Genomic DNA, 15,239 nt, shown 5'->3' on the forward strand with positions numbered 1-15,239 from the left:
ATCCGCCTAAAGTGGCAGCCGCGAGGCTGTTTTACAAAAAGCAATAATCCATGTTGCACCCCAAAACTAGGAATGGTGAGTGCCGTGGATTATTGCTTTTTGTTTATTATGATTAATTTTTATAATTAATAATTTTTGTGATCACATTTTCTCATGCACCTCTATTAACTAGTTATCTAACTTGTGTCAGCTGTTTTCCTAGGTGCTTTGCAACAGGTGTGCTTGGTGACTGTCTCACATTTAACAGCAAAGTTGCTGTGAGCTTTAAACCTTGATAGCATACCCTGAGTTTAACACTAATGTGATGGCTATGTCCATGTTATAATTCTGAGCAATAGAGTAGGGACTTGCAGTAAAGTGGGGTCCCGTGACGATGGGCTGCAAGCTTAAATGCATTGATCAATTCATGAACCAAAACCCCACTGTTTATTATGTTTATTATTATTATTATTATTATTATTATTAGTTATTATGGTGAGTGCAGAGCCCCTGTGATTTCTATTTAAACAATGTGGTCACATACCATGTTGCACCCCAAAACTAGGAATGGTGAGTGCCATGGATTATTGCTTTATATATATATATATATATATATATATATATACACACACATATTAGTGACACAAGACCTGCACAATGGTGAAAGTTTATTTAAAACAGTTAGATAACCAGGGATAGGGAAAGGAGGATAATGTTGCACAGGTAGTTTTTTTATCACAATCACCAAATGTATGGGCAGTCACTGCCTGTCCTATAAATATTGTGGCAGTGCTCAATAGAGCAGAATGCTTGTCAAGACTAGGAATAAAAAATAACTCTATTGTGTGAGTACTCTTATAGGAATCTCCACTGTAGATTATAAAACATAACTTTCATTCAGTTTGTTACATTAAAATAAATATAAAAAAATAACAATTTACAATATCACAAAGAAAATATGAGAAGTGCAATATTAGGGTGCATAATACCTAAGGAATATGTCATGAGAGATTGAAATTAACACATATCTTTAATTCATTGCACAAAATACGGCAAAATAATTAGGATAAATATACTTATAATATAGTCTAAATCCAAATAATGAATTTAAAAAAAAAGAAATTCAGACAATAGTCCTATGTTCATCAAATTTCATTGCAACCTGTGGAATGTTATTAAATATAGCGATAGTCGGGGCAAGAAAATCTGCCTCTATAGAATTCTGCTGCACCTCGTCATACCATTCGGCATAGGACTCGGAGAGAGAGATTCTGAGAGAGCAGGTTCCCCTTGGAAACAACTGAGCTATCGGAGCACTTATTGGGTTTCACTTCTGCTGTTATGTGTTATACTCTAGGCATTGATCACAGAATGAGAGAGTTATTTTACCAATGACAGCCAACAGAAGAAAACAATGGTACAGATAACAAGTTGCATTTATGCAAATAATGCTTCCACTAATCGGTTCAATCATTCAGATTTCAAATTCACATTTATTTATATATATATATATGCACACATCATTTTATATATATATATAACAGTCCACCAACTGCCGGCACTCCCTTCAAAGGGTTAAATAGCTCCGGTGCACAGTTCCACAATGTAATCACATGAAAACTCCAGCAGAAAGAACGGCACTCAGAGACTTAATACTTGCAAAAATATACCATGTATTGTCAGTCTACACGTGTTTCAGGGATACAACCCATTCGTCATAACCACAAACAACAAATAACATATATAACAAACACCCCTTAAATACCCCCCTAACACCATACCTGCGCTCCAGTCATCCACAGCAACCACGAGTCCGGTCGTTGGACTTCCGCTGACGCACTTCCGGGATCTGCAAGGATGTGTTGCTATGGTAACGCGCAGCTTGCGTTCCACAGATTTCACTCTCCTGCGATCCACCGAGTACTGCCCTAGGGACTCCCGCAGACCAATAGATCCGTGGTGCAAGATGACAGGAACCTAACCATATCAAAAAATGAAGTATAAAACATAAAATCAGTGCATCAGACAGTACAATTAGATACATTAGGTGCAATTTGTTCAATCAGAGATCACCCACCTATATCATTAGAATTATTCATATATATACTCCCCTAGATCTAAGAACTTCCTAATAGCACAATATAAGAAACACAAAGTCTGCACATATATAGAGAATTCACCTAATACCCCAAAACAACAAATAACTATCTACATAATGCTGTTCCAATTAATTTTACCATTAAGTCCTCTAGGACCAATAGTGTCCAATCGGACAATCCATTGTGCTTCTCTCACAAGCAATCTTCTAGCTCTGTCCCCTCCTCTTAATGAGGGAGGTATATGATCGATCATGAAATATCTAAGTGTTGATAACGAATGGCCCCTCTCCTTAAAGTGTTTCGCCACAGGTTGATCAATAGCTCTACCACTTAATGATAACCGAATGGCAGAACGATGAGCTGCCATACGCTCACTACATTTTCTCGTAGTCTGACCAATGTAGCTAAGACCACATGGGCATACAATCATGTATACCACATGCGTACTACTACATGTCAGAACATGGCGGATATTAAAAAATTTATTATTATGGGGATGTTTGAATGACCTGCATGTTATCATAAAGGAACATGTTGTACAATTAGTACATTTGTAGCAGCCCGGTGGCTTGTGATAAACATTGGGTAGATTCTGAACACCCCTCCCAGTGATGTCTGTCTTCACCAGCCTGTCCCTCAAATTCCTACCCCTTTTAAATGCTGCCAAAGGGCGCACATTTTTAAATACTGGTAGATCACTATCAGATGTTACAATGGGTCATAATGCTTTAGTGGCTCTTTTAATAATGGGACTAGCCACTGTGTAATTGCTGGTCCAAGGGATGAACCATGTCTCAACCCTTTTAGCAGGATTCAATAACCTTTCTCTGGACATATCCAGTACTCTAGATTTCTGTAACTGCAAGTTTTTCAAATCATATCCACGGGCTACAACTCTTTTATTAAAATCATCCAACAATCCCGGGAGTTTATCCCTGTCACTCGTGATGCGAGCAAACCGCATCATTTGTGACAGAGGTAAACCCTGTTTTAAAGCTACTGGATGATGGCTAGAAGCCATCAAAAAGGTGTTCCTATCTGTTTCTTTCCTGAAAACCTCTGTTTCAAACAACTCATTCTTGATCGTAATTTTTACATCAAGGAATTGGATCTTATGATTAAACACATACGTAAATTTAATGGGGGATTCTGACTCATCAATCCTACTCATCAAATTACCAAAAGACCACTCCCCCCCGGTCCATAGAAGAAACACGTTGTCTATGTACCGGGTATACCAAAGAATGTGTTGCTTGATATTAGGATCATCAAAACATAATCTTTGTTCCTCCGCAAACATAAAAACATTAGCATACAAGGGTGCCATGGACGACCCCATGGCGCACCCTCGTAGCTGTAGATATACTTCACCATCGAATAGAAAATAATTCCTATTCAAGATTAATTCCAATAATGTGAGGAACAGATTATGGTCAAAAACAGACTTTGATAAATTACCTTCAAGAAAATCTCTCATGGCCAATAGTCCGTCTCTATGCGGTATATCCATATAGAGACTACGGACATCTAAACAACCAAAAGTGTACCTTGGATTGACCTTACCGAGATCAATCAATTTATTTAAAAGAGAAGTGGTATCCTTAAGGAAAGTCGCTTGTAAAGGAAGCAAAGGCTGCAAGATAACGTCCAGCAATTGTGATGTAGCTTGATACAAAGAACCACGAGCCGATATAATCGGTCTCCCCGGTGGTCTAGTGCTGTTCTTATGCATCTTAGGCAGAGTATATAGGATAGGCGTAAGAGGGTACTGGACACAAAGTGCATTGAAGACCTTGTGTGAGATCTTATTCTCCTCCTTGGCCACAGATAAGATACCAAAAAGTTCTTTCTGATATTCCAGGGTAGAGCCTTTTCTTAGCTTTTTGTATACTTCCCCCTCTGCCAATTGCGACACAATTTCCATCCGATAATCTCCTATGTCCTGGATCACTATAGACCCGCCTTTATTGGCGGGCCTAATAACAATGTCCTCATACCCTTCCAGATTTCTTAGGGCTTGAGTTTCCTCACGGGTTAAATTAAACCTAAGTTTCACAGGAGCTTTATTGAATTTGAGAACCGCAACTTGCGTGCGAATCAATGAGCGTCTAATTTCCAATCGAAACAGTCAAAGGCATTAGTTGGAACAAAGCTTAATCCCTTGCTCAACACCTGCATTTCTGCGCGAGATAAAGATCTTTGTGAAAGGTTAAAGATTAGACTTACCTCCTCGTTGTCACCTTCCTTCCTCCTTTGGCACCCCCTCTGGTTTTGCCGTCCCCTGCGAGTGGGGGTTTGGTGTGGGCACTTATGTTGTCCTCTCCACCTTGATCCAAAGGGGCCATCTGAATAGATGTTTGATCCTCTGATTCCGAAATGACAAAGTCACTATCCGTATTACTATTTGATGTGTTACCATCACGGGAAGATTCAACGATTTTTTTCTGCCATGGTCTGTGTCTAGTTGTATTTGTCCATTGGGATTGTGGGTTCTCACCTCCCGATAACCACCTATATACATGATTATCTTCATAATCAGAGTCCACTTTATATTTCTTATTTTTCTTAAATTTTATAAAATTTTTCTTATATGCAGCACATTGTGTTTCAATTCTATTCATCCAATTTTGACTGGGATCCTCATCAAGGGTTTTTTGTGATCTCTTTCAAATGCAACAATTTTATTCCTAGTCACAGATAATTCCCTGTTGGATTCCTCAATGACTGCCACCATTAAATCGAAAGCGCATTTATTTAGAATGCCAATCCATTTGCAAACAAACTCAGGGTTATGATGCCCAATTGTCAGTACATTTCGTACCCGGAAGCCTCTTGGAATTTTATGCTCCCTAAAGTACTCCGAGAGGGATATACTATGTAGCAAATAATCAATTTCTCTGCGTTACAACTTAAGTAGTTGTTGATAGAGGTCATGTGAATTACCTACTGGATCATTCAATGTTAGTACCTCTTTACTGAGTATGTTCTCAATTTCTGATGCCGAGTAGCTGAATGTTTCACCCGGATCTGTGATAAAAATGCCCCGGCAGCCAGCTGAATCCATGGATTGTGATGCACTTGCAGTATCCATTTCTGCCGATTACTCACTCACATGTATCAGGAAAGATATCATAAAAGGTCCTTAATTGAAATATCAGTGGGTGCCATGCAACGTGTGCCACAGAAGAAACATCCAGGCACAATCAAAAACAGTCCACCAACTGCCGGCACTCCCTTCAAAGGGTTAAATAGCTCCGGTGCACAGTTCCACAATGTAATCACATGAAAACTCCAGCAGAAAGAACGGCACTCAGAGACTTAATACTTGCAAAAAAAAACTGTGTATTGTCAGTCTACACGTGTTTCGGGGATACAACCCCTTCGTCAGGATCACAAACAACAAATAACATATATAACAAACACCCCTTAAATACCCCCCTAACACCATACCTGCTCTCCAGTCATCCACAGCAACCACGAGTATGGTCGTTGGACTTCCGCTGACGCTCTTCCGGGATCTGCAAGGATGTGTTGCTATGGTAACGCGCAGCTTGCGTTCCACAGATCTCACTCTCCTGCGATCCACCAAGTACTGTCTTAGGGACTCCCGCAGACCAATAGATCCGTGGGGCAAGATGACAGGATGGCAGAACGATGAGCTGAAAATTTTTGATATCCGCCATGTTCTGACATGTAGTAGTATGCATGTGGTATACATGATTGTATGCCCATGTGGTCTTAGCTACATTGGTCAGACTACGAGAAAATTTAGTGAGGGTATGGCAGCTCATCGTTCTGCCATTCGGATATCATTAAGTGGTAGAGCTATTGATCAACCTGTGGCGAAACACTTTAAGGAGAGGGGCCATTCGTTATCAACACTTAGATATTTCATGATCGATCATATACCTCCCTCATTAAGAGGAGGGGACAGAGCTAGAAGATTGCTTGTGAGAGAAGCACAATGGATTGTCCGATTGGACACTATTGGTCCTTAAGGACTTAATGATAAAATTAATTGGAACAGCATTATGTAGATAGTTATTTGTTGTTTTGGGGTATTAGGTAAATTTCGTTATATATGTGCAGACTTTGTGTTTCTTATATTGTGCTATTAGGAAGTTCTTAGATCTAGGGGAGTATATATATGAATAATTCTAATGATATAGGTGGGTGATCTCTGATTGAACAAATTGCACCTAATGTATCTAATTGTACTGTCTGATGCACTGATTTTATGTTTTATACTTCATTTTTTGATATGGTTAGGTTCCTGTCATCTTGCACCACGGATCTATTGGTCTGCGGGAGTCCCTAGGGCAGTACTCGGTGGATCGCAGGAGAGTGAGATCTGTGGAACGCAAGCTGCGCGTTACCATAGCAACACATCCTTGCAGATCCCGGAAGTGCATCAGCGGAAGTCCGACGACCGTACTCGTGGTTGCTGTGGATGACTGGAGCGCAGGTATCGTGTTAGGGGGGTATTCAAGGGGTGTTTGTTATATATGTTATTTGTTGTTTGTGGTCCTGACGAAGGGGTTGTATCCCCGAAACACGTGTAGACTGACAATACACGGTATTTTTTTGCAAGTATTAAGTCTCTGAGTGCCGTTCTTACTGCTGGAGTTTTCATGTGATTACATTGTGGAACTGTGCACCGAAGCTATTTAACCCTTTGAAGGGAGTGCCGACAGTTGGTGGACTGTTGTTGATTGTGCCTGGATGTTTCTTCTGTGGCACACGTTGCATGGCACCCACTGATATTTCAATTAAGGACCTTTTATGATATCTTTCCTGATACATGTGAGTGAGTAATCGGCAGAAATGGATACTGCAAGTGCATCACAATCCATGGATTCAGCTGGCTGCCGGGGCATTTTTATCACAGATCCGGGTGAAACATTCAGCTACTCGGCATCTGAAATTGAGAACATACTCAGTAAAGATGTACTAACATTGAATGATCCAGTAGGTAATTCACATGACCTCTATCAACAACTACTTAAGTTGAAACGCAGAGAAATTGATTATTTGCTACATAGTATATCCCTCTCGGAGTACTTTAGGGAGCATAAAATTCCAAGAGGCTTCCGGTTACGAAATGTACCGACAATTGGGCGTCATAACCCTGAGTTTGTTTGCAAATGGATTGGCATTCTAAATAAATGCACTTTCGATTTAATGGTGGCAGTCATTGAGGAATCCAACAGGGAATTATCTGTGACTAGGAATAAAATTGTTGCATTTGAAAGAGATCACAAAAAAATCCTTGATGAGGATCCCAGTCAAAATTGGATGAATAGAATTGAAACACAATGTGCTGCATATAAGAACAATTTAATAAAATTTAAGAAAAATAAGAAATATAAGGTGGACTCTGATTATGAAGATAATCATGTATATAGGTGGTTATCGGGAGGTGAGAATCCACAATACCAATGGACAAATACAACTAGACGCAGACCATGGCAGAAAAAAATTGTTGAATCTTCCCGTGATGGTAACACATCAAATAGTAATACGGATAGTGACTTTGTCATTTTCGGAATCAGAGGATCATGCATCTATTCAGATGGCCCCTTTGGATCAAGGTGGAGCGGACAACATAAGTGCCCACGCCAAACCCCCACTCGCAGGGGACGGCAAAACCAGAGGGGGTGCCAAAGGAGGAAGGAAGGTGACAACGAGGAGGTAAGTCTAATCTTTAACCTTTCACAAAGATCTTTATCTCGCGCTGAAATGCAGGTTTTGAGCAAGGGATTAAGCTTTGTTCCAACTAATGCCTTTGACTGTTTCGATTGGAAATTAGACGCTCATTGATTCGCACGCAAGTTGCGACTTAAAGAATTTTTTCAGCGAGAAGATGCTATTGCAGATAGATCAGCTGTGGACATTTTTCTTACCTCTGCTGTCAGATCCTCATTTGATCCTGTATCTACGAATGCATCATTAAAAACATTTGGACGCTTATTGGATGATGCGGTTCTCAAATTCAATAAAGCTCCTGTGAAACTTAGGTTTAATTTAACCCGTGAGGAAACTCAAGCCCTAAGAAATCTGGAAGGGTATGAGGATATTGTTATTAGGCCCGCCAATAAAGGCGGGTCTATAGTGATCCAGGACATAGGAGATTATCGGATGGAAATTGTGTCGCAATTGGCAGAGGGGGAAGTATACAAAAAGCTAAGAAAAGGCTCTACCCTGGAATATCAGAAAGAACTTTTTGGTATCTTATCTGTGGCCAAGGAGGAGAATAAGATCTCACACCAAGGTCTTCAATGCACTTTGTGTCCAGTACCCTCTTACGCCTATCCTATATACTCTGCCTAAGATGCATAAGAACAGCACTAGACCACCGGGGAGACCGATTATATCGGCTCGTGGTTCTTTGTATCAAGCTACATCACAATTGCTGGACGTTATCTTGCAGCCTTTGCTTCCTTTACAAGCGACTTTCCTTAAGGATACCACTTCTCTTTTAAATAAATTGATTGATCTCGGTAAGGTACCAGATGGTACACTTTTGTGTTGTTTAGATGTCCGTAGTCTCTATACGGTTATACCACATAGAGACGGACTATTGGCCATAAGAGATTTTCTTGAAGGTAATTTATCAAAGTCTGTTTTTGACCATAATCTGTTCCTCACATTATTGGAATTAATCTTGAATAGGAATTATTTTCTATTCGATGGTGAAGTATATCTACAGCTACGAGGGTGCGCCATGGGGTAATCCGTGGCATCCTCGTATGCTAATGTTTTTATGTTTGCAGAAGGAACAAAGATTATTTTTTGATGATCCTAATATCAAGCAACACATTCTTTGGTATACCCGGTACATAGACGACATGTTTCTTCTATGGACCGGGGGGGAGGAGTCTTTTGGTAATTTGATGAGTAGGATTGATGAGTCAGAATCCCCCATTAAATTTACATATGTGTTTAATCATAAGATCCAATTCCTTGATGTAAAAATTACGATCAAGAATGAGTTGTTTGAAACAGAGGTTTTCAGGAAAGAAACAGATAGGAACACCTTTTTGATGGCTTCTAGCCATCATCCAGTAGCTTTAAAACAGGGTTTACCTCTGTCACAAATGATGCGGTTTGCTCGCATCACGAGTGACAGGGATAAACTCCCGGGATTGTTGGATGATTTTATTAAAAGATTTGTAGCCCGTGGATATGATTTGAAAAACTTGCAGTTACAGAAATCTAGAGTACTGGATATGTCCAGAGAAAGGTTATTGAATCCTGCTAAAAGGGTTGAGACACGGTTCATCCCTTGGACCAGCAATTACACAGTGGCTAGTCCCATTATTAAAAGAGCCACTAAAGCATTATGGCCCATTGTAACATCTGATAGTGATCTACCAGTATTTAAAAATGTGCGCCCTTTGGCAGCATTTAAAAGGGGTAGGAATTTGAGGGACAGGCTGGTGAAGACAGACATCACTGGGAGGGGTGTTCAGAATCTACCCAATGTTTATCACAAGCCACCAGGCTGCTACAAATGTACTAATTGTACAACATGTTCCTTTATGATAACATGCAGGTCATTCAAACATCCCCATAATAATAAAATTTTTGATATCTGCCATGTTCTGACATGTAGTAGTACGCATGTGGTATACATGATTGTATGCCCATGTGGTCTTAGCTACATTGGTCAGACTACGAAAAAATTTAGTGAGCATATGGCAGCTCATCGTTCTGCCATTCGGTTATCATTAAGTGGTAGAGCTATTGATCAACCTGTGGCGAAACACTTTAAGGAGAGGGGCCATTCGTTATCAACACTTAGATATTTCATGATCGATCATATACCTCCCTCATTAAGAGGAGGGGACAGAGCTAGAAGATTGCTTGTGAGAGAAGCACAATGGATTGTCCGATTGGACACTATTGGTCCTAGAGGACTTAATGATAAAATTCATTGGAACAGCATTATGTAGATAGTTATTTGTTGTTTTGGGGTATTAGGTGAATTCTCTATATATGTGCAGACTGTCATGATTGGTGTCTGCGAGTTACCTGTCTCAGGTGGTGATCGGGTTTCAACGGAAGGAATGGGTAGGTTTGGGGATTTGCAGGCTGGACAGGATAATTGGAAATAACAGGTTTCAGGAAGGAATGGGTAGGTTTGGGAATTTTAGGTTCAGGGAGGGAATAGGTAGGAAACAGGGGCAGGAGTTGATCCACAGCAGGAAGCAAGGCAGGGTAACACGATGCAGGTTTACAGAGTGCCAGGGACCAACCAGGAGTAGGACTAGCAGCAGAGCACAGGCCAGGTATTGCTGTAACAGGACGTCTGGATGCCAGGTATTACTGTAGCAGGTTTTCGGGATGCACCAGAGGTTGCTGTCAGCAGGCTTACTGGATTGCCAGGTTTGGCTGTAACAGGTTTTCTGGAAGCACCGGGGGTTGCTGCCAGCAGATTTACTGGATTGCCAGGTACAGCTGAAACAGGTTTTCTGGATAGCGCCAGGGATTGCTGCAGCAGGTTTCAGGGATATACTAGAACACAGAAACAGCATGAACCATACACCATGGGAAGACGAGATGTTCAGGCCCAGAATGCTATCAGGAGAGGATATATATACCATGGGTCTGGCAGCAATTGGTGGATACGGACAGGTGGTCTGGTAGTAGCATTCTGAGTCGTGGAAGGCACAACATGCAGAGGGAGTATTCATCTCTGCAGCTCTGAGAATCAGAACCACACCTGTGATTCCAATCAGGGCTAGCAGTGCTCACAGACAGAGGAGAGGCCAGGTGCAATAATCAGAGCAAATCCTCCAGGCAAATTACACACACAGATCCATGGGGGAGCTGACAGGGGTAAGTCCCAAGGCAAAAAGGTGACAACTAGACAGGGTCGTGACACAGACTTTGTGTTTCTTATATTGTGCTATTAGGAAGTTCTTAGATCTAGGGGAGTATATATATGAATAATTCTAATGATATAGGTGGGTGATCTCTGATTGAACAAATTGCACCTAATGTATCTAATTGTACTGTCTGATGCACTGATTTTATGTTTTATACTTCATTTTTTGATATGGTTAGGTTCCTGTCATCTTGCACCACGGATCTATTGGTCTGCGGGAGTCCCTAGGGCAGTACTCGGTGGATCGCAGGAGAGTGAGATCTGTGGAACGCAAGCTGCACGTTACCATAGCAACACATCCTTGCAGATCCCGGAAGTGTGTCAGCGGAAGTCCAGACTCGTGGTTGCTGTGGATGACTGGAGCGCAGGTATGGTGTTAGGGGGGTATTTAAGGGGTGTTTCTTATATATGTTATTTGTTGTTTGTGTTCCTGACGAAGGGGTTGTATCCCTGAAACACGTGTAGACTGACAATACATGGTATTTTTTTGCAAGTATTAAGTCTCTGAGTGCCGTTCTTTCTGCTGGAGTTTATATATATATATATATATATATATATATATACATATATGTAGGGCTTCCAATTGGCTGTTGTAATATATTTTTCAATATTCACAGTCCATTTTTGTGCTATACATCTATAGCACATATAATGTATTACCGACTGTAGTTATGTCAGCATACCATATCAAATAATCATACAGTTGTCTAATCAAGTCTGGCAATTAAAGTGCATAGTGCTTGTGCTGTCCATGTATGTGGAATCATTCATTTCTGAAAAAAAAATATTGATACCATTCCGTATTCCCAAGTAACCATTTTGTTTTACTACATCAGTAATGCATTTACCAAAAAGGTTTATCTATGCAGCATAAATAACTCCATAACAGTCAAAACATGTGCAAATCCAGTAATAAAGTGCGAATCAGAAAGTGCCAGTGCTATTATTTATACAAAATGTAAACTTCATATTATCAAAATATATCATTCCAGAGATACTGTATATTAAAAGATAAGTAGTTAATTAATTCTATCAATATACAACGTGTGTCGGTATTGCGTGCCGACACACAGCAGTTGATCTCACAGCAGTTAATCACACCATAGAGCAATTCATACAGGATAAAATAGTATTAAAGTATTAAAGTGACCTGTATGAGGGTTTATCATAATTTGGAGAGTGTTTATTAAAGCATAATTTCATCAGTACTTAGAAAATAAACTATTTTCCTTTACACAAAAATCATGAGATTGAACCAGCAGCTGATACAGAGGAACAGCTGACAACACCTGAAATAGAACACTGAGGCTGGCCATGCATCTGGAGATTGTCTGTCCAGCCGGCCAACTGGTTGATTGGTGTGTGGGGGTCTGGTGGGGTGTGGGAGCAGATGACGGTCAGCAATTTGCTCCCGGGTGCCAGAAAATGGATGAAAACTGTTGTTTGAACAAATTGTTTAGATCAAACATTTAATAAACTTGTCTAAATGACTATTTTTATCTGTTTTCTGGCATTTGGGAGCGGGTTGCTGATCATCATTTGCTCCAATGCGTTCCCAAATTTTCATTCGACTGGTTGGCTGGTTGGACAGATGATCTTTGGATGTGGGGCCAGCTTAAGTTTGGACTCAGTGAAGACAAAGACAGATGAAGACCCCCAGACACATCTTATGTGCTGTTAACTAATGAAAGTTCGCTGTTAACCATTTTTTGCAAATGCTTGTAACAGCAGTTTTCTTGAACTTATAAAAAAGCAGCTTAAGAGGAACTATCTCAGAGCTGAGTTGAATTCGTCACAAACTATGTGCTGGGTGTATTTATCTCGACAGCTGGCTGGATAATACAAGAGCAGAGTTTCTCATAACCTGGTCTAAGGGTCGAAAGCCTCATAACCCAACACCTGTCTAATGCTCACAAGACTATTAGCATCACAATCAAAACCGGGCACATTTGATGAACATATACCAACTTGGTGTTGGGGTGTCCAGTACTGCGCAGTCACGGGGCACCCATGCAGCCGACGCGCGTTTCGTCTGGTGGCTTGTTCGCTGGAAATCAGATATTACATTTCCTTTTATGAGTGATTATATTTATTGAAGTAAAGACAACTGTTTTAAATGTACTTTCTCCATTCAGCACCTCTGTTCTTTTCTTGTGTCACTGATTTACATAACTGGCTTTCCATAAGAATGGAAAGATGCACATTTTAATGTTTGCTGTCCAGAACTGATATAGTGGGTCATTCAGACCCACTCGCGAGTGGCAGTACACTCGCAAGTGGGTCGATGGTCCCCACTGTGCATGCGCACGACGGAGGGAGCTCCGTCGTGCGCATGCGCGAGACCCGGTGAGCGAAGGACTTTCCATCGTTCCGGGTCTCGCACCAAAGGGGGCGTGCTGTCGATGTTGATTGACAGCACGCCCCCTTTGGTGGGCATGCCGGGGGCGTGCCTGCCAGACGGAGGCGTTCCCATGGGAACGCCTGCCGTCTGAAGCCGGCCCCACTGACATCACTAGTGATGTCAGTGGGAGTGATTTTGGCTCTGATAGAGCCAAAATCACTCCTGGCCTTGCGGTTGAGAAACCCGACCACAGGGTTTCACTCGCAAGTCCGATGGTCGCGATGGTCAAGACCATCGCGACCATCTTGTTGCACACTCGTATATGCTGTGGGTGGTGACCCACAGCTATACGAGCGTCCAGGAGGACGCTCCATATTAATGGAGGAGGGCCCTGATTCAGAGCGAGCGCTCTGGTCAGAGCGTCCGGCTCTGAATCAGGGCCATAATTCACACTATTATCTGTAAGTAGGAACATGTTTACATATATATATATATATATATATATATATACAAATATGCCCAGTTATATTATTGCCATTGCCCGGGGCTGACCGGGTTCTGAGTTTTGCTCCCTGGCTATCATGAATGTATTACTACGCATTCACTGCTAAGTACCAATATGAATTGAAAGCTTGTTTGAAACCCTGATTTTAGATATTAAAATTGTGGTGATTGAATACTGGCCCAGATTCAGAGCCGGACGCTCTGACAGAGCGCTCGCTCTGAATCAGGGCCCGTCTTTTTCTTATTAGAACGGCCTCCTGGCCACTCGCATAGCTGTGAGTGACGACCCACAGCTATAGCAAGTGGCCATGATGATGGTCGCGATGGTCAAGACCATCATGACCATCGGGCTTGCGACGAGGCCCTTGTGGTAGGGTCTCGTGGCCGCAAGCCCCAGAGAGCTTTCGGCTCAAACAGAGCAGAAAGCTCTCCCACTGACATCACTTGTGATGTCAGTGGGGCTGCCCCCAGATGGTAGGCGTTCTCATGGGAATGCCTCCATCTGGGCAGCCACCCCCCCGGCCCACCTACCAAAGGGGGCATGCTGGCATTCAACATCAACAGCATGCCCCCTTTAGCATGAGACCCGGAGTGACGGATTGCCTGTCGCTATCCGGGTCTCGTGCATGCGCACGACGGAGCTGGCTCCGTCGTGCGCATGCGCTCTGGGCCACCGTCGACCCGGTTGTGAGCGCTCAGCGCTTGCGACTGGGTCTGAATCAAGCCCTCAGTGTGTAGGTCCGGCTCCATGATTATTGGGACCTTTTTTTGCTATGAATAGTGATTGACCCTGCACCTGGCATTTGTTGTTATTGAACTGTGGGCCTGATTCAGAGCCAGACGCGATTTGCGCTCGCTCGTTCAGAAAAAGGGGCTGGATATTTAAATTGAGCGCTCGCTCTTTGCGGTCTGTTGATGCCTCTATGTCTGAGTGAGCAAACGAAACATGCGCTCGCTATTTTGTAAAGACGCCCCCTGGCCGCTCGCACCCTACGTCATCTCCGCTATTTATTAGATTAATCGAGTACATTGAAAGGCGTCTGAACTGCTCGCAGTGCTTGTGGTAGGATTTTCCTACCGCAATCATGCAAACAGTTCAGGCTAAGAGACAACCAAGTGACGTGGCCGATGACGCTGCTTTGTTAATTATGCACACCCTTAAAATGCCCGTTTTGACCATTTGGCACGCCTGCGTTCGGATCACCACTCCCCGTTTTCAAGCACCTTCCCCTGTTACCACCGATAAACGCCTCATCCTGTCACTCAAATTAGCAGGCACTCACTATTTTGCGAGTGCTCGATTTCCGACCGCACTGACTGGTTGGCGCATGTGTATTACGACCCATACGCATGCGCAGTTGTGCGAACATCGCTCGGAGGGAACGAGCGGCCACTTACGAGCGGCTCTGAATCAGGCCCTGTGTGC

The sequence above is a fragment of the Taudactylus pleione genome, unplaced genomic scaffold (assembly GCF_031769625.1).
Source record: "Taudactylus pleione unplaced genomic scaffold, aTauple2 ptg000311l, whole genome shotgun sequence".
NCBI classification, from domain to species: domain Eukaryota; kingdom Metazoa; phylum Chordata; class Amphibia; order Anura; family Myobatrachidae; genus Taudactylus; species Taudactylus pleione.